Genomic DNA, 19,627 nt, shown 5'->3' with positions numbered 1-19,627 from the left:
GAGAGTTTCTTGGGAGGGTGCATGTGATCAGCACAGGGCCAATCAGCACTGTCCAGACAGAGGGTCAGGGGTCCTGCAGCCTCATAGGACAGATAGAGGAGAATGAAAACTTCTACAAACTTTAACCAGTGCTCAGGTAGACACTGATAGAAGTCACAAGACTGCTATATACTGTTGATGAGAAAAGGTATTTAGCAATTTATATTTACTAAAATAATTGCATTTCCATTTTCTGTGTACTGCGGGAGACCAGATATAGTGAATGTAGGCTCCTGGGTTTAGTAACACTTTAAAGAGTAATTCCTCTGGGTGCTTTGCAGGAAACTTTGTTGCAGATTCTTACCTTTTGTTATTCTGAAGAAATAGCTGTTTGTTTGTCTGTGTCCATGTTCAAAATGAACGTGTCTGGGAGTGACTTTATCATTATCAATCAGCTGCTACACTTTCAAGGTTTTATTGAATAAAGTGGCAGGGTCTCCAACCCTTTGGATGTGATTTCCCTTTGGGAGTAACTCACCAAAAATGACATTTTTGTTGTAGGGAACACCAAAAATTGGACTTGGATATTAGTGCAGACTTCTGGGAAAAGCCAATCACACAAGCAGGACATTACATTTCCGGGGTGCTTCTGTACACCAGTGAATTTTTTTAAGTTGCACCTGTTCTGTATATTTGCAATAACAAAAAATATAATTGGTCTTTGTTTCTTCTAGCATGATCAATCTGACCCTCACAATATGTTTTTCAAGCATTTAAAGTGTCTAAAAAGGGCCCTCCCTATGGGAAATTGGCTGACATTTTCCAGTCAATACTCTTTTGCCTAGTGTGTGTGCTCTTTGTACACCAATCACTGCTTGGTTATGATACAAAGCACCCGATTGTTATTAGACGGTATTGTGATTTATGAATGGTTATTCTTTAGACCTAGAAGAATGCAGTTACTGTATGTGGATTTGGCAAAGATGGAAATACAGTAAAAGTCCTTGCACATAAAAATGACAGTACTTTATCCTAAAGAATGTGTTACCCCAACATTTCATATTCCTAATATGTGCCTGTGGTGCCATGTATATGTGTTAAAAAGAATCCTGTTCTCTTTTTATTGTTCTTTTTGGGTAAAATTCCTGATGATCCTGCCAGTTCCCCTGCATTCCTATTTGAAACTGATCAAGCTAGGCATGAGAGCACATCCATCCCAGCATGGTCAGCGTGGCCTACCTGTCCTCCAATGTCAGTCTTGTGTCGTATTAAAGCCGCATTAAACATTCCTTTGATGCCAAGAACATGAACATTACAATATGTATGAGTTTTTGCAAATGGAAAACCACATTCACACCTAGAATTACGTTTGTTCGAGAGGTTTTCTATTCCGCTCCTTCAAATTAATTGCGGTCAAAAAATTGTTGTCCGTTTGGCCCCAATAGCCAATTAGAAAAGGGGTCTCCAAACTACAGGCCACCTCTACTAGATTTTATCCAGTTCGCAGATAGGGTCAGTGGCATATCCTCAATGTGTACAAGTTGTAGATCAAGGTTAGGAGAGACTACCTGTGATCTCTGCTTCTGATCTAAGGGGGGACTCTGATGTAAGGGGAACTGTAATATAAGTGGAGACTATGATAGGGACCCTGATATAAGGGGAACTGTAATGTAAGTGCAGACTCAGATTGGGGCCCTGATGTAAGGGGGGCTGTAATGTTAGTGGAGAATCTGATGGAGACCCTGATGCAAGGGGGTTGTAATGTTAGTGTAGACTCTGATTGGGACCCTAATGTAAGGGGGGACTGTAATGTTAGTGGAGAATCTTATTGGGGCCCTGAAGTAAGGGGGGGGGGCTGCAATGTTAGTGGAGACTCTGAATGGGACCCTGATGTAAGGGGGGACTGTAATGTTAGTGGAGAATCTTATTGGGGCCCTGAAGTAAGGGGGGGGGGGCTGCAATGTTAGTGGAGACTCTGAATGGGACCCTGATGTAAGGGGGCTGTAATGTTAGTAGAGACTCTGATTGGGACCCTGATATAAGCGGGCTGTAATATTAGTGGAGACTCTGATTGGGACCCTGATATAAGCAGGGCTGTAATATTAGTGTAGACTCTGATTGGGACCCTGATATAAGGGGGGCTGTAATGTTAGTGGAGACTCTGATTGGGACCCTGATATAAGCGGGCTGTAATGTTAGAGAAGACTCTGATTGGGACCCTGATATAAGGGGGGCTGTAATGTTAGTGGAGACTCTGATTGGGACCCTGATATAAGGAGGCTGTGATGTTAGTGGAGACTCTGATTGGTACCCTGATATAAGGGGGCGGGGCTGTAATGTTAGTAGAGACTCTGATTGAGACCCTGATGTAAGCGGGGGCTGTAATGTTAGTGTAGACTCTGATTGGGACCCTGATATAAGCGGGGCTGTAATATTAGTGTAGACTCTGATTGGGACCCTGATATAAGGGGGGCTGTAATGTTAGTGGAGACTCTGATTGGGACCCTGATATAAGCGGGCTGTAATGTTAGAGAAGACTCTGATTGGGACCCTGATGTAAGGGGGCTGTAATGTTAGTGTAGACTCTGATTGGGACCCTGATATAAGCGGGGCTGTAATGTTAGTGTAGACTCTGATTGGGACCCTGATGTAAGGGGGCTGTAATTTTAGTGTAGACTCTGATTGGGACCCTGATGTAAGGGGACTGTAATGTTAGTGTAGACTCTGATTGGGACCCTGATGTAAGGGGGCTGTAATGTTAGTGGAAATTCTGATTGGGACCCTGATGTAAGGGGGCTGTAATGTAAGTGGGTAATCTGATGGGGACCTTTTATGTAAGAGGTAACTCTAAAGGTAATGGGGACCATGATTTAGGTGGGGACACTGATGGAAGTTCTTTGCAGCCTGCAAATAATTGTAACATTTACAATGTAGCCCTTGTACTGAAAAGTTTGGAGAGCCCTGCATTAGAAAATCAAGCAAATGTTTTGAAAATTAACATTTTTGAATGAAATTCTACTGGTGTATTTCCAGCTTTTGATTCTTTTGGATATTTTGGAGTGAAATTGTCAACCAGAAAAGAAATCAACCAGGGCTCTTATTTCTTGGGGGGAAAAAAATACATTTTCCGTGTACGTCTGCATTCACACCTGAGCATGGCGACTTTGAGGCGTTTTATTTGAAAGTTTTTGAGAATTTTTAGAAATGTATTACAAAGTAGGGTTGCCACTCATCCCTTTAAACCCAAACACACATTAACCACTTAAGCCCCGGACCATTTGGCTGGCCAAAAACCAGAGCGTTTTTTGCGATTCGGCACAGAGTTGCTTTAACTGACAATTGCGCAGTTGCGTGACATTGTTCCCAAACAAAATTGATGTCCTTTTTTTCCCCACAAATAGAGCTTTTTTTTGGTAATATTTGATTACCCCTGCGGTTTTTATTTTTTGCACTATAAACAAAAAAAACGTAAATTTTGAAAAAAACTCAATATTTTTTACTTTTTGTTATAATAAATATCCCCCAAAAATATATATATAAAAAAATTTCCTCAGTTTAGGCCGATACGTATTCTTCTACATATTTTTGGTAAAAACAATCGCAATAAGCATTTATTGTTTGGTTTGCGCAAAATCTACAAAATAGTGGATAGTCTTATGGCATTTTTATTAATATTTTTTTATTTTTTTATTTCGTGACTGTGACATTATGGTGGACAAAATAATTTATACTCAGTGCTGCACCTATGAACTACTAACATACATATACAAGCATCAGAATGTGCGACATAATAACAACATGTATAATAAAGTGCAATCAATAAAGTTTATCAAATGTGAGGTACAGGTTTGGTGACACGGTATAATCCTGGTGACTTCCTGTGCTCCCCTCTTGGGTCCCCACTCACCAGATGATGATGACAAATATGCCTGTATTAAGATGGTGCCTCCCATCTAAGGCTCCATGCACACTGGAGCTCATAAACTGCAGTTTATTGGAGTTTGGGCGTTTTTTGTTTTTTTTTAAAGCCCATAAACTCCACTCTATGTTAGCCTACGTGTCCATGCACACATGGAGGTTTTTTAGCTTTAATGGGCTTTTTTCTGAACGCCAGACATTTGCGTTCAAAGTGCCGTTTTTCACTGCCAAAAAGCGACAAACGCCGATAAACGCTCATAAACACACGTTAATTAGTGTTCGGCGTTTTATTTTTTCAATGGATTGTGGGAGTTTGGAATGCACTGTGGGATTTTTGGAGTGTCCTCTGTGTATTTTTATTGAAAACGCCCATAAACGCTAACGCTAATAAATGCTCATAAACGCTAGTACAAAATGCTGTTAAAAGCAAGTTTTCCAACCAGCGTTTTCTACCAGCAATCTGGCATCTAGAAAAAGCTTTTTTGAGCTTCAGTGTGCATGGAGCCTAACAGATTGGTTTTAGATTCTAGATTGATTTGTCGTGCCTTAGGGAATGGGATCTCCTATCCTCTACCACATGGTCCAAGTCCTACACACTTCACCGAGTCAGAGGGCGACCGTGATAGCAAAGTTTGGACAAATGAAGGAAAGGAGACATATAGTGTAATACTGTGAGATTTATTAAAAGATTTAAATCATTACACTTACATCAGAGTCTTTAAAAACGTGCAAAATTGCCACCTTGGCATCCAAACAGCCTTCACAGATTCTCCTTAGCTTGACGTGTTTCGCCCCTCCCACTGGGCGTCTTCAGAACTTATGGTGGACAGATCAGACACTTTTGGCTCTATTTTGGGACCATTCACATTTATACAGCGATCAGTGCGATTTAAAATGCACTGATTACTGTGTAAATGTGACTGGCAGTGAAGGGATTAACCACTAGGGAGCGCTTCAGGGGTTATGTGTGTCCTAGGAAGTGATTCTAACTGGGGGGATGGGCTATGTGTGACAGGACACTGATTGCCACTCCCGTTCACAGGGAGCTGGAAAGACAGTTAACTAACCCTTTGTTTAGTAAGTTTGGAGACCCCTTTCTTATACCATCAGACACTGTTATGGCTGTAACTGCACCTGAAATAAATGTGGTTTGAAGAAATAAGATTAACCCTTATTACATCAGTCCCAAAACTGATCCTTTATTGCACCCTTCCCCATAGACAAACTCTTATTGTGCCATTACTAGGCTACTTTGTGAGTGCAGTCAGTTGTCCTCGGATTTCTATTTCTCATTTGTCTGTTTCATGTTTACATATAAAGACTGCTGTGCACGGGCGGTAACAGATGTTTTGTTCTCTTCTCAAAAGGACGTATCAAAACATTGAATGCTTTGTTGTTGCCGCAAATATACTGTCATCCGGTAGAAAGCAGAGCGCGGTGTTTATAAAAGCTCGCCGATTCATTACAAATCACTAAGTGGGCTTTAGCGATAAATAGCATTGTGGATTGTTGGCCAACCTTGGTATGTTCAATTAATACAACTAATTGTAACTATTAGTCGCATTGTTATTTCTGACCACTAGGCGGACCTTGGAGCACTTCCAGGTTTTTATATAATATAGTGTATCTTTGCCAAGCACAAGGTTGGTATGTATTACTGTGTACTTTAATAGAATATAATATGGCATTTGTCATATAAAAATGGTGTTTGTAAATATTTTCTTTTTATGGCTGTTGTAGCTGTTGAGACCCCATACTTAAAGGGGTTGTAAACCTTTGTGTTTTTTCACCTTAATGCATCCTATGCATTAGGGTGAAAAAACACCTGTCAGTGACCAGCCCCCCCCCCCCGTTTTACCTACCTGAACCCTCAAACTTGTCCCACGAGGATGCGCTGTTTCTGCTCTTGATTGGATAGATTGATAGCAGCGCAGCCATTGGCTCCCGCTGCTGTCAGTCAAATCCAGTGACACTGGGGGGGCGGGGCTGAGTCCTGCATTCAGCCTCTATGGATGCCGAATGCTGGACCTGGGAGCGCGCTCGAAAGATAACCTTCTCGGGGAAGCGTTTCTCAGATGTAGGGAGGGGCCATAAGAGCCGCCGGGGGGCCCCAGAAGAGCAGGTTTGGGGCCACTCTATGCAAAACGAGCTGCACAGTAGAGGTAAGTATACGATTATTGTTTTGTTTTTTTCTTTTAATTTACCTTTACAATCACTTTAACCCTTTCATGACTAAGCCTATTTTTGACATTTGGTGTTTACAAGTTAAAATCCATATTTTTTGCTAGAAAATTACTTGGAACCCCCAAACATTATATATAATATATATTTTCTAGCAGAGACTCTAGAGAATAAAATGGCGATTGTTGCAATATTTTATGTCACACGGTATTTGCGCAGCGGTGTTTTAAACGCAACTTTTTGGGAAAAGGGACACTTTCATGAACTTAAAAAAAAACGAAACAGTAAAATTAACCCAATTTTTTTGCATAATGTGAAAGATAATGTTACACTGAGTAAATAGATACCAAACATGTCACACTTTATAATTGCACGCACTCGTGGAATGACGACAAACTACGGTATCTAAAAATCTCGATAGCAGCGCTTTTTTTCCGGTTACCAGGTTAGAGTTACAGAGGAGGTCTAGGGCTAGAATTATTGCTCTCACTCTGACGATCGTGGCGATACCTCACATGTGTGATTTGAACACCGTTTACATATGCGGGCGCAACTTCTGTATGCGTTTTCTTTGCTTCGCGAGCTCGCGGGGACGGCGGGCGCTTTAAAAATGTTTTTTAATTATTTATTTTATTTATTTTAAAATTAATAAATTGTTTTTAAAAATAAATTAAAAATTTGATCACTTTTATTGCTGTCAGGTGGTGACCTAAAGACCCCCGATCCCTCCTTTACAAGGAGGGACAAGGAAGTGACGTAATGACGTTGCTTCAGTGTTTACTATTAGGAGACTGGAATGAAGCCGCTTACGGCTTCATTCCAGCTCCTCCCCAGAAGCCGGAGCCATCAGATTCGCCATCGGTGCTCCCGGTCCAGGTTAGAACCCCCAAACATTATATACAGCCAGACCTCACACCTTCTTTACCATGCAGCTATAACAGCTTCAACTCTTCTGGGAAGGCTGCTCACGAGGTTTATGAGTGTGTCTATGGCAGTGATGGCGAACCTTGGCACCCCAGATATTTTGGAACTACATTTCCCATGGTGGTTCACTACACTGCAAAATGTATGACCATCATGGGAAATGTAGTTCCAAAAACATCTGCGGTGCCAAGGTTCGCCATCACTGGTCTATGGGAATGTTTGACCATTTTTCCAGAAGCGAATTTGTGAGGTCAGGCACTGATGTTAGATAACAAGGCCTGGCTCACAGTCTCCACTATAATTCATCCCAAAGGTGTTCTGTTTAGTTGAAGTCAGGACTCTGTGCAGGCCAGTCAAGTTCCTCCTCCACTAACTCACTCATCCACACTATATTGCCAAAAGTATCGCACCACCCCTTCAAATTATTTGGGTGCAGGGGGATTATGGTGTGGGGTTGTTTTTCAGGGTTAGGCTTGCAGTCTCCGCTCTAATTCATCCCAAAGGTGCTCTGTAGGGTTGAGGTCAGGACTCTGTGCAGGCCAGTCAAGTTCCTCCACCCCAAACTCGCTCATCCATGTCTTTATGGACCTTGCTTTGTGTACTGGACCAATCATTTGGTGGAGGGGGAATTATAATGTGGGGTTGTTTTTCAGGGCTTGGGCTTGGCTCCTTAGTTCCAGTGAAAGGAACTCTTAAGGTGTCAGCGTACCAAGACATATGGGACAATTTCATACTCCCAACTTTGTGGGAACAGTTTGGAGATGGCTCCTTCCTGTCCCAACATGACTGCACACCAATGCACAAAGACATGGATGAGCGAGTTCTGGAAGAATGGTCAAACATTCTCATAGATCAGTGGTTCTCAACTCCTGTCCTCCCACTAACAGGCCAGGTTTGCAAGATAACTAAAATACATCACAGGTGATATAATTTGCTGCTCAGTGATTGCAGTATTCTAGTCTACATCTCCCCAAGGTAATACATAAAACCTGGCCTGTAAGTGGGCCCTGAGGACAGGAGTTGAGGACCACTGCTATAGACACTCCTAAACCTTGTGGACAGACTTTCCAGAAGAGTTGAAGCTGTTATAGCTGTAAAGGGTGGGCCAACTCAATATTGAACCCAAGTTTACGTTTGTGTAAAGGCAGGCGTCACAATACTTTTGGTATTATAGTGTGTGTAGGTATATATATTTGTGGTGTGTGTTTGTGTATATGTGTGTATATTTTAGAACTGCACAATTATCATCAAGAATCATTATCGCGATCTTGACTAAAGTGTTTTTTCTATACAATTTTTTCTATGCAAAGAACTCTCTCTGCTCTTCTGAAGCCACAGCCTTCAAAAGAAAGGAAGGGAAAAAACTGGGCAGTCTGACAGGAATCAAAACATTCTTTATCAGTTGAACTTAAGTATAAACATTGTAACAATTTGGCAATGAAATAGACTTTGTGTGTAAGTGAAAAAAAGTTTAACCACTTAAACACTGAACCTTTTTCTGACATTTGTTGGTTTCAAGTTAAAGCGGTAGTAAACCCGCAATGTTTTTTTTTTTTTTTTTTAAACCTGCAAAGCAAAAGGCATAATGAGCTAGTATGCACCGCATACTAGCTCATTATGAAATACTTACCTTAGAACGAGGCCCCGACATCTGGCCCGATCCACGCCGAGGGAGCCAACATGCTCCCTCGGCGTCTCTTCCGGGTATCGCGGCTCCGGCGCTGTGAGTGGCCGGAGCCGCGATATCGTCACTCCCGCGCATGCGCGCGGGAGATTTCAGTCCGGCCGCACGAGCGCTGCCGGATTTTCACGGAGAGAACCCCCTTGTGCGCATGCGCCGCTGCAGTCAGCGGCGCATACCGAGGGGAATATCTCCTAAACCGTACAGGTTTAGGAGATATTTTTTTTACCTACAGGTAAGCCTTATTATAGGCTTTCCTGTAGGTAAAAGTTAAAAAAATGACCATACTACCACTTTAAGATCATTTTATTTGGCTAGAAAATTACTTAGTACCCCCAAACATATTATATATATATATATATATATATATATATATATATATATATTTTAGTAGACACCCTAGAGAATAAAATGGTGTTTGTTGCAATATTTTATGTCACACTGTATTTGCACAACCGTCTTTCAAATGCAATTTTTTGTTGCTTCAATTAATAAAAAAAAAAAAAAAAACTAACCAGTAAAGTTAGCTCATTTTTTTTTTTTTTTTTTTTTGTATAATGTGAAAGATTTTACATTGCGAGAATCGTGATCTTTTTATTCTAAGCAAAAAAATCGTGATTCTCATTTTGCCCAGAATTGTGCAGCTCTAGTGTGTGTGTGTGTGTGTGTGTGTGTGTGTGTGTGTGTGTATATATATATATATATATATATATATATATATATATAAAATATAATGTGTGTGTGTGTGTGTGTATGTATGTTCTTCTCTTTTTTTTCTTTTAGGCATGCTGTGTGAGTTGGAAAACATAGCAAACCTATAGAGGGTTTTGAGCAAATGTGACTGCTGTGGAAATATGCTTTAGGTCACTTGAATACTTCTAAAAACCTTCCATATCTCTGATTGTATATGGCATTGTCTGTAATTTTTAATTTGCACATTCTGCAATCGTATATCTGATGGTCCTGCCTACACTGGGAGATGTATTGTGAATAGCCGGCTTAGAGCTGTGATAAGAGTCTGTTAAGTTAAAGCTTTCAGGAGAGAAGAGGTCAAGTATTCGGATATGATAATAAAAGAATCCAAGGAACAACACAGAAATGCCCTTGGGGAAGTGAAGACATTAGTACAAGGATTTCAGCAAGGTATTACATGCCCTTTCTGCTTCCACAAGCATTATGTACTTTTTCTGCTTCCTTTATATTCTGGTTATTCTGCCATCTACACCTGCAGTACACATTTGGCTTTAATTCACCAACACAAACCACAAACATGGATCTGGTCCTGAAATGCTCCCAATCTTTATCATGATTGGGTTACAATTTACAGCCAGACCTCACACCTTCTTTACCATGTAAGGTCCGCATTGTCCTAAAGCAGATCTAAACTGTATCTGAGCACCACAACCTGACAACACGATTTCATTGATTTTTAAAGTAGAAGTATATGCAACTTTATTTTAATTTTGGATAGAGTAATGCCTTGTACACACGGTCGGAAATTCTGACGGAAAAGGTCCGATCGGATTATGTTGTCGGAAAATCCGATCGTGTGTGGGCTCTATCTGTTTTTTTTCCTTTCGGAAATTCCGACGGAAAAAGTTTGAGAGCAGGATCTAAAATTTTCCGACAACAAAATCTGATTGGACTTTTTCTAATCGTTTGTAGAGAATCCCGACAGACAAAGTGCCACACGTGCTCAGAATAAATTACGAGACAAAAGCTATTGGATACTGGTCTCTACGTAGTCCCTTCATACGGAACAAACGCCACCTTCCGAATGATCAGATTTTCCGACAACTTACTGTCCGACCATGTATATGCAACACAAGTTTTGGCCAAAATCCGTCTGAAAAAATCCAACAGATTTTGTGGTCGGAATGTCCGACCGTGTGTACAGGGCATTAGGGTTACCCCCCTTGTCAATTTTTTTTTGCCATCTCTGTCCCATTGGGGAGATTTCCTTTTTCATTTCCTGTCCCAAAGCCAAACAGGAAGTGAGAGAAAATCCCTGCAATCTAAGGGAATTCCTTGGGGACCCCAGGTCACCAGAACTAGTGTCCCCATTGGAAGACTTCCCTTCTTTTACTTTTACTTTTCTGAGGACAACCCATGATTTGGGTTTTATTTTTATTTCACTTAAATGGTAATCAGTGGTATAATTGTACACAGGACACATACGGTGAATCTTCTAATGGAGGCACATACAGCAATAAAAATGGACAAGCATTCTAATCCATCTCCACTCTATCCCAAATGTAAAAAATAGTTTTGCCTTTAGTTATACTTTAATATTTGACGCAAACTTACCCATCCATCCTTGTTTCCATGCTTTATCTGGTTGAGAAGTCACTTTGAAAAACATTTCTAAGTGTGGCCATCACAAGGGCAGGGGATTCATATAGCATTTACTGCCTGGAATCCATCTGCTCTTAGATCAGGCACGCAGACAGGAAGGTGTGCTTAGCTGCGAAAGTGCCTCCTCCAGTCCTCCAGATGAAAGAATAAAAAAAAAATGCCCATGAAGACTCTTGGAATTTATCACATCATTTTGACCTAGGCCAGAAACCAGAAAGTAACTGAACAAGTGTAAAACCAGTACCGTATATACTCGAGTATAGGCCGACCCGAGTATAAGCCGAGGCCCCCAATTTACCCCCAAAAAACTGGGAAACCTATTGACTCGTGTATAAGCCGAGGGTGAGATATGCCTGTCCATCCCTGTGTGTGTCCGTCCATCCCTGTGTGTCCGTCCATCCCTGTGTGTCCGTCCATCCCTGTGTGTGTGTGTGTCCATCCATCCATCCCTGTGTGTGTGTGTGTGTGTGTGCGTCCATCCATCCATCCATCCCTGTGTGTGTGTGTGTGTGTGTGTGTGTCCATCCATCCATCCATCCCTGTGTGTGTGTGTGTCCATCCATCCACCCATCCCTGTGTGTGTGTGTGTGTGTGTCCATCCATCCATCCCTCCCTGTGTGTGTGTGTGTGTGTGTGTGTGTGTGTGTGTGTGTGTGTGTGTGTGTCCGTGCAGCCTTGTGTGTCCAGCCTACCTGTGTCCCAAGCCTCCGTCCGGTCCCGTCCCGAGCCTCCGTGTCGTCCCGTCCCGAGCCTCCGTGTCGTCCCGTCCCGAGCCTCCGTGTCGTCCCGTCCCGAGCCTCCGTGTCGTCCCGTCCCGAGCCTCCGTGTCGTCCCATGCCAGGATCGCCGCTCTTCGTCGGCGCCCTGGCGGCCATTCCCCTGTTCAAAAGCCGCGCCTCCCGCCTCCGCCTGTGATAGGCGGAACACTCAATTTCCCAGCAGTCTGTGTTCCGCCTATCACAGACATCGTCTCATCCTCGTCCGTAGTACGAGGATGAGCCGATGTCCGTGATAGGCGGAACACTGACTGCTGGGAAATTGAGTGTTCCGCCTATCACAGGCGGAGGCGGAGCCGGAGGCGCGGCTTTTGAAAGGTAGAATGGCCGCTGTCTGTCTGCTCGACACGCTGTTCGGGCAGTCAGACAGCGGTGACTCGAGTATAAGCCGAGGGGGGCACTTTCAGCCTCAAAAAAGAGGCTGAAAATCTCGGCTTATACTCGAGTATATACGGTAAGTATAATTCCTATATACTTACTAATATTATCAGCATAGCAATTATAATAGTTAGGGCACTTTCACACTGAGGAGCGGGGGCGTCGGTGGTAAAGTGCCGCTAGTTTTAGCAACGCTTTACCATCGTTTTAGAGGTGCTTTTTTGGCTGCTAGCAGGAAGCTTTTAACCCCCCCAGTGTCCGAATAAAGGGTTAATAGCTACCGCAGCGCTTTGCGGGTGATTCGGCGCCGCTGCCCATTGATTTAAATGGGCAGGGACACTTTAGTTAACATTTAAAGTGGTTGTAAAGGTGTTGTTTATTATTTTAGGGGGAAAAAAAAATGTTATACTTATCTACCAGGGTGGATTTTATTTAAATCAACTTGATTTAAATCATAATTTTTAAAGAGCAACTCTCATCCACAAGACCACTTTTATCAGCTCTGGTTCTCTCCGCCACTTACCGGAGCCATCAGCAGCGGCGGAGGCAATCAGATCTTCAACTTTGCTGGGCATGGAGATGAGTGAGAGGAAGATGGCCCCCACCCGTCTCCATAACATTGCAGGGCGGAAGTAACGCCAAAACGTCACTTCCGCCCATAGCTCTTAAATGGCCATTTTTTTTTTATGACAATTTTTTTTTCAGTTTTTTTATTGCATTTTAGTGTAAATTTAGTGTCTTCTTGACCCCAGATCTCATATTTAAGAGGTCCTGTCATGCTTATTTTCTATTACAAGGGATGTTTACCTTCCTTGTAATAGGAATAAAAGTGACATATCTTTTTTTTTTTTTTTTAACGGTGTAAAAATAAAAGGTAAAATAAAAAAAGTGCACTTGTAAGACCGCTGCGTAAAATCCCGTGTGACAAAAAGTATTGCAACGACCGCTGTTTTGTTCTCTAGGGTGACAGGAAAAAAATGTATAATGTTTGGGGATTCCAAGTAATTTTCTAGCAAAAAAAAAACTGTTTTTAACTTGTAAACAACAAAAAAGGTTCGGTCCTTAAGTGGTTAAGGCTTCTCTGATATGTATATAGTAGGAATGAGCTCCAGCTATCGCGTATATTGGGTTTGTAGTGATGATATGGGGCTGCATCTTGTTACAACACGATGAGATGAAAAGTATTTGGGGGATTTCCATAATACACAGGATACCGCAGTGTATGAACGCTACAGGCATGTAAATGACTAGCTTCTTTATTACTGTACACCTTTTCTGTTGCCAATATTGAATGTTACATGATGCTAATGACTATATGATGAGTATGATGCAGCAGGCGGACTTTGTATTCCAGGCCTGTATTCTCACTGCTCTGTAATTGAGAACAAATGGGCAGGATTCTGCTAGTGGTTCAGACTTTATAATTGACAAATCAACATAATGGATGATCTTCAGATAACAGGATGTTGATACATGTTACTTATGTGAACACACTATGGACCGCCAACAAGACAGTGATAAATGGCCCCTGTTCATATTGAATGCAACAAAAATTGCCTGGAAAACATTCATTATTCATGAGTGTTATCTACAAGAGCATTCTTTTGCACCACAGTCTAATGACAAATCTGCCGTTGTGACATGGTTCTATGTGTTGCAATTTATGAAGCACTTCAGCTGCAATTAGAGTAAAGCGGTCATCTGAAAGTAATAAATTTAAAGGAAGGAAAAACATTATGGAAAAAAATTATCATTGTCCGGAGTGAATTCATTAGATTTGGAATCGGATATCCTCCAGCGAAGCAAAACCATCTGAATGATTATCCTATTTAGGATTCTATTGGGTTCATAAATGTTCTACATTGTATATCGGAATTTTAGAATAATAAACAAAAAACAAAATCAGTTGAACATGTTAAAGAGCAACTCTGTCCACGGTGGATTTCACACTTTTGGTTTAGTAATGCAGTCTTTGAAGGACCCTGATATACATGTGATATGTTCAACTTGCCCTTTAGCCAACCTCTATCCTAAGGCCGCGTACACACGGGCGGATTGTCTGGCCAACTAAGTTCGTCAGACAATCCGACAGACAGTCCGTCCAAATTTTGAATGAACGGACTTGACCACACACGATGAACAGACAGTCCGCTGAAAGCTTGCGAGATGACGTGTACAGCACGTACGACGGGACTAGAAAGACGACGTCCTATACACTGCAATGCAACCTTCGGCCGTGTAAATCCTTTCTGAGCATGCGCCATACTTAGTCCGTCCAACTTGCCTACACACGAGCGGACTGTCCGCTGAAACCAAGTTTGGACGGACAAAACCAAGTTTGGACGGACTGTATTACGGAAATTCCGAAAGACTTAGTCCACTGAAAAAGTCCGCTGAAGCCCACACACGAGCGGATTGTCTGCTGAAACACGGTTCAGCGGACTAAGTTGGACAGACAATCCGCCCGTGTGTACGCAGCCTAAGGGAATTCTCCATATAGGATACACATCGAAGACATGGGTTCATCTCTCACCCTAAAGTATATTTTAAAGTGTATGTAAACTCTAAAAATACATTTCTCTTATGCCCTTTACACACGATCGGGAAATGTGTGACCGGATCGTGTTGTCGGAAAATCCGATCGTGTGTGGGCTCCATCGGACTTTTCCAACACACAAAGTTTGAGAGCTGGATCTAAAGTTTTCCGACCACAAAATCTCGACCGCGTGTAGACAGTTCCGATGGACAAAGTGCCATGCATGCTCAGAGTAAATTACGAGACGAAAGCTATTGGCTACTGGCCTCCCGTCATACGTGTTTTACGTCACCCCGTTCAACTTTGTGTGACTGTGTGTATGCAAGACAAGTTTGGGCCAAAATCCGTTGGAAAAAATCAGACGGATTTTGTCGTCGGAATGTCCGACCGTGTGTACAGGTCATTAAAGGAAATCTAAAGCCCCATACACACTATCAGTTTTTCTGCTGAGTTTTTCCTTCAGGTTTACCAAAACCATGTAGTACAAGGGCCTGCCTGATTGCATACACATTGAAACTCCTAAGGTTTGACCTCATATTATATGGTTTTGGTAAAGCTGAAGGAAAAACTCAGCAGAAAAACTGATAGTGTGTATGGGGCTTAAAGGTTTGTTTTTTTTAAAAGGCAATCACCACCTACGGTGGCATACTGGTTTCAGAAAGTGGAGGATATTAGCAAAATGGAAGACTTGGTACTCACTGCCAAACACCAGCAGGAAAAATACAATAAGACATGGGTGATATGGAAGCAATTGATCTTTTCCCCCGGAAGGAACTGCTCTTAGAGCCTCCTAAATGGGGCAAACACCTCACAAGGCCAAACTCCAAGACCGTCCCGAATCAACCAGGGTCCTATTACGCCCTGTCTCAATAACCCCTCTCCCTGCACCTTCTTTTTATTTAGCCCTTCCTTCCCTCCTCCCCAATCTACATATCTTTCTCCCTATGTTTATGCTAAAAGACAAAAATGGAGAGCAAGGAAGAGAAGAGGAGAAAAAAGAGGAAAGAGGAATGGAAGTGGGGGTGAGGAACCTATTCCATCAAGAGGATAATTGTACATATAATGTAGAGTTTTATCATTGAACATCAATTCATGAAGTGTTTAACGTCTACAATGCAATGTAAGATCAATGTACATCTGTGACCCTGCTTCTTCCCCATCTCTCCAGAATGTTGTTTTTTTTTTCTTTTATTAAGATGTACTATGTCTATGTTGCTGTGCCTTTGCCCACGTTGGGCGTTAATAAAACCATATTTGAAAAAACTAAAAAAAATGCCATACTTACCTCCTCTGTGCAGTTGATTTTGCACAGAGTGGCCCGATCCTCCTCTTTTGGGGTCCATCAGTGGCGCTAATGGCTCCTCCTCTTCTCGAGTGCCCCGTTGGAGAGCCACTTTCCCTCGGGGCACTTGTGCGGGCACACTCCCATGTCCTGCTGCTGTGTCTATTGACACAGACAGCAGGACTCGGCCCCACGTCAATGGAGTTGATTGACAGCTGCGGGAGCCACCAATGTTGGTCCTTTGATTGGATGGGCTGCAATTACATCACTCCCGCACATGTTCATAGCACAGGACTCTGATGGAATGGCACGGGTATGCCGTTCCTTCAGAGGGATTGCGCCAATGACATCACCGCGGCTTCTCAAGTATCTCCTTAATAGTGCAAGTTTAGGAGATATTCACTGTCTTATTATAAGCATACCTATGGGTAAAAATCAACGAAGAGAGTTTATGCCCACCTTAAGCCAGCCATATATGGTTTGAAATTTGGCTGGTCTACCATGTATGGTCAGGCTGTGGTATACAAATCGATTTATTGATGGACTTGTGTACAACCAGCCTGTTGGGTTTTACCCATACGATCAGTGCCGCCGGCTATAGCTAGCAGCACTAATCGTTGTATTCTGACAGCAGGGAAGTCTCCCCACCATCAGAACACAATAGCATAGTGGGAGTGATTCCGCCATCCACCTCAAGTGTGTGGATGGGGGAGTTAGGTCTTTTTTTTTCATTTTAATCCTCTAATTTATCTAAAAAAAAAAAAAAAAAGATTGGTGTATGGCCTGCCTTATCTGCTCCCTTTTAGTCCCTTAAATATACCATTGAAAGCATTTTACCTTTTCAAAAAGTGAAAAAAAGAAAAATAGCTGTTCATCCAGCCAGAAATATTGTGAGCTTATAACTTCCAGTTAGCATTATCCCCTGCTATCTCCACAGACTACATTATCTCCCTGCCCCTTACGAAAAAGTCCTAACAAACTCTCTGTCCTATGGTGACAACTCCTCTCATTATGGTTGTCACCATAGGAGAGGAAGTGAGTTATTGGTAGGAATACCAGGTTAAAATAAAGGAAAAAAAGCGTTATGAAATAAACCGAACGCAGCCACCACAGCTGCAAACTATGAATTTTTGTTCTTGGGTTTAAATCCGCTTTAATGAAAACATAGAATAAGTAACAGTTTCATGTGGTTTTCAATCTTACCATTCAAGAGGTAGCACCCAGTAGCTCACTGTTATTACTTTACATCTGTTGGATAAGATATCAACTTGATAAGGAGTAGCTATGTTTTCAGTAAACTCCTATCTCCTTCTCAGCACTTAAGCCAAACTTAGATGGATTGACTCTCGACCTATGTTCTGTCAAAAGAGCCAAATCGTCAGAATCTCCAAGTACATTACTTCTGGTGATACTCCAGCAGTAGTAATTGCAGATTTCAACAATGTTTTTGACAGAACACTGGCAGTGTATACAGTACGGTACATGATATAATGAGTAAACATTGTTAGTCCATCTGTGCTAATAACCAACAACATGGCCGCCTCCAAGGTAGCAACAACTATTTTCCTCCTTACCTGGTGTTCTGTGAAAACAGCCAACTAGTCATGTACCATAGTGTATATGCTGCCGGTGTTCTGTGAAAACAGCTAATTTCTTCGCAATCTGCATTTACAGCTGCTGGAATCACCAGAAGTGATGTGGTTGGAGATTTTGATGAGTTGGCTCTTTTGACAGAACACCGGTTCAGCAGAGACCGGCTAAGATTCGATCCATCTATGAGCAGGCCGATTGTATCCAAGTCTATCTATCGATCGACTTGGATACAACCAGCATGTCTGATTTTTTTAGTATGTGATTATTGTCAGCGGCTATAGCCACTAGCCGTAATCATTGTGCTCTCCTGGCAGGGGTGGGAGAACACAATACTGTAGTGATGCGGGAGGGATTCCCCCATCAATACTAACTGTGTTGATGGAGGAATCAAGCGACTTTCTTTCCTGAAACCAAAGAAACTCACATAATCTATGGCTTGCCTTACACAAGTCCTCATACTCCTAACTTTGTGCCCATGCATGGTTCCATATTGGAAAGCAATGGCCCTACTCAGACTACCCTATACTTATTGTGGATGGTGTAAAGTCAGGAGTAAAGCTGGCCATACACCAGTAGAATTTTCTTTAAAAAAAATCTTTTTCATTTTCGGAATTGCTTGATTTTAATGGGGTCAAAACGATGATCGGTTTCAACCATAGTGACATGCAAAATTAAAGGAGAAAGATGGAAATGTTTTACTTGAACAAATGAAATTGTGACTGAATGTGATTTTTGTACCAAAAAAATCATACATATTGTAATGCTCATGTGCATTTCAAAATCGAACTTTCAATTAAAAACATTTGGTAGGCCATAATGGCAAATTTTTGAGGGTTATTATTGTTGTTATACAGGATTTATATAGCGCCAACAGTTTACGCAGTGCTTTACAACATAAGGGCGGACAGTACAATTACAATATAATTTAATACAGTACAGAGCCCTGCCCATTAGAGTTTTCATGCGATCATTGGCGAGTCCATAATCGTACTGTTGAATTCTCTGACAAACTATTTTCCCGAATTTCTGTATCCAACAAAATGATACTGGTGTATGGCCAGCTTAAATAAATAAGTACAAACCCTGTGTATAGGGAGCATTTCTAAAATGCATGTATTTTACAGAAATTATGACAAACCAACTTCCTGATTTACAAACCTACTAATAATTATTAAATTATTAAAGAGTAGAATGGGCTCATTATATGCCGGGCATGCCAAACTAAACACAAGTACAAAGCACAAGTTTCTTTGAACTCAAGATAAGTGGTGCCAGCATTGTTCCATTAACTTCTTAATAAGGAGTGATTGTGCATAGCCTATTGCTTCTGTGTAGCTGAATGCTTAGCCCCCAGTCATCCATGGAAATTCTTCAAGTCAGATAGTTCTAGTTGACATGTCACTGCATTGAAAATACTTGGAACTTGCCACCGGTGAGATGCTCAGAATATTTATGTGTTAACTAATCTATGTCGTATCCCGGCATGAAATCATAACCATTTCTTTCGTTTTAAGAAGAAAATGTGCTCTTATGTGGCCTAGCAATATCAAGTATTCCTTTTGAAGGTCAGAAAGTTATTGGGCTCTGTAGGGGTTAGCAAGGGTGCAATAATAAGCAATTCTAGCATTTTCAAAGTTCTTATTATTGCTCCCAGTTGTCTTCAGACTCTTGGATACAATATATAGGTGGGTGTCAGTCTGTCCCTTTCCCATATGTAAAACAGAACAGTACTTTCATGTCCTTTCACAGGTGAACATGGTGTGGGAAACTCGCGTTCCATGCACTTTTCCTGTGTTCAAAATACACCGCAGCGCGTGTCTGTGTACCAGTACTATCCAATCCGGCTGCAGTGAGTTTCCAAAGGTTATACATTCACTACTTTTGGTGCAGTGCAAAGGGATTTGAGCCCATTCAACATGCACAGGTTTCTGCAACTCCAACCCACCGTGGTACGGACCTTCGGTTTCAGAAAGTGTTAGTCGACTGTGAGCGCAATGCTCCATTGGCCACCCTCTGCCGTGGTG

General features: G+C 41.9%; 1 protein-coding gene across 1 annotated transcript in view; it reads left to right on the top strand.

Annotated features, from left to right (window-relative positions):
* The window catches only part of LHFPL6 (LHFPL tetraspan subfamily member 6), a 250,169-nt gene that overhangs the window by 13,772 nt on the left and 216,770 nt on the right, over positions 1-19,627 (top strand). The gene's annotated exons all lie outside the window — the stretch shown is intronic.

This window comes from Lithobates pipiens, unplaced genomic scaffold (assembly GCF_037356315.1).
Source record: "Lithobates pipiens isolate NorthernLeopardFrog02 unplaced genomic scaffold, aLitPip1_a1.2 Scaffold_16, whole genome shotgun sequence".
NCBI lineage: Eukaryota > Metazoa > Chordata > Amphibia > Anura > Ranidae > Lithobates > Lithobates pipiens.
This window is presented reverse-complemented; position numbering and strand designations above follow the sequence as displayed.